Here is a 1,771-nt window from a genome sequence, read left to right on the forward strand (position 1 = left end):
GAGTACCCTTCGATTCACCAGGGCGGAGATGGGGGTGGGACTGTGTACACCTTTGAGATTCGGTTTCTGCATGCAGTACACATTCATTTTGGTAATCGAGGACATATTGCTGGATTTAAGAGGTCAAGAACAAGTCAGGAGCCGAGAAGAGCTCCAGGTTGTGAGAGAGGAAGGCGGCCACCCGTAATAAAATAACTAAAGATGCCCCCATCAGTAGGAAATTAGTGCAGTTTTAAATCTGCATCTTTGCTCCTAGTGGGCATCTGGAAAATGGGTGTGTAAACTTGCTGTCAATCGCTGGCCCTGTTTGCAGTCTGGGAAGGAGGAAGAAACTTTGAGGCCAGACCGCTCCAAAGCGGGGGCTTTACCCTCTTTACCAACGTCCTCCCTTCCATTAAACGCAGAGGGCGTACCTTTATTCCTCCTCTCCCCAGTGCGCATCCCGCTTCTCCATCATCAGTCAGCACGTCCCCTTTAAGAGCCGGAGGCCGTCTCTCCCTTTCTCCTCCCAGTCTCCCGCCCTTCACACCTTGGGTGGGAAAAGAGAGTGGGGCGGGGTGGCCCGAGAGGCGGGAGGGGCGGGATCATGGAGAGAGCTCCAATGGGCGTCCAAGCTGGCCGCCGTGGACCCCATCAGCCAATGAGCAGCAGGCGGGGGGCGGGGCGGGGCGCTGTTGCAAAGCCTCCAACGTGGGCCGGCTGGAGGCTGCGGGGCAAGAAGCCCAGGGGGTGTGCGAGGGCTAGCGGCCGGGGGCGGGGCCTCGGGGATCGGCCGGGGCTGCGACCCGGGGAGGCGAGCTGCTAGCGGTTGATTGTTCGGTTGCGAAGTGTGCGGGGTTCTCTCAGAGCGGAGGAGCCGTGCGGAGCCCGGAACTGCGTGCGCGCGCTCTGCCTTGGGCGCTGGGACAGCGAGGCGCACCGGGTCTTTGGAGCAGTGCGGGGTTGGCCGCGCCGTCCAGCCCGGAGTCTGCAGCTGGACGCTCGTAGCGGCGAGGAAGATGCCCACGGGCGCAGAGCTCCGGCTGCGAGCCTGAGCGCCTTCCTCGCAGCGGCGGCGGCACTTGGCGTGCACGGGGACTCCGAAGCCCGGCCAGGAGCGCGGCGGGAGAACGAGGAGCGCCGGCCAAGCACCCTTTGCCCGGATCCGTGGGGTTCGCAGCGGGCACGGGCGGGTCGGCCCGGATGGGCGCGGGGTTCGCGGCCCCCTCCGGGCGCTGCGGAGCGGCTCGGGCACCGGGGGCCCGCTGAACGCCGGAGTCGCCGCCGCAGAGAGAACTTGTGCCGGCGGGCATGTCCCGGCGCGGAGCCTAGTGCTGAGCGGAGCCCCCGCTGGCCCGCCCGCGCCTGCGGTCGCCCCGGACCTCGCAGCCCCAGCGCCGGGAGTTCGCTGCGCGCTCCAGACAAGATGGCGCGGCCGGTCCGGCGAGCGCTCGGGGCCCCGCGCCGCTCGCCTTGTCTTCTCCTCCACTGGCTGCTGCTGCTGCTGCTGCTGCTGCTGGTGCTACTTCGGCTGGAGCCCGCATCGGCCGCGGCCGGCCCGCGGGCGCCCTGCGCTGCCGCCTGCACTTGCGCTGGGGACTCGCTGGACTGCGGCGGGCGCGGGCTGGCGGCGCTGCCCGGAGACCTGCCCGCCTGGACGCGGAGCCTGTGAGTGCCACCCTTTCCGTCCTCCCCGCGCCCCGGGACGCTGTCACTTGGGGACGGGGCGGCAGGGGGGTTTCCCCGGGAAAGGGGTGCGGGTTGAGTTTCTTGTATGTGGAGCTGAAAGAGC

The sequence above is a fragment of the Lipotes vexillifer genome, unplaced genomic scaffold, assembly GCF_000442215.2.
Source record: "Lipotes vexillifer unplaced genomic scaffold, Lipotes_vexillifer_v1.1 scaffold239, whole genome shotgun sequence".
Taxonomy (NCBI): domain Eukaryota; kingdom Metazoa; phylum Chordata; class Mammalia; order Artiodactyla; family Lipotidae; genus Lipotes; species Lipotes vexillifer.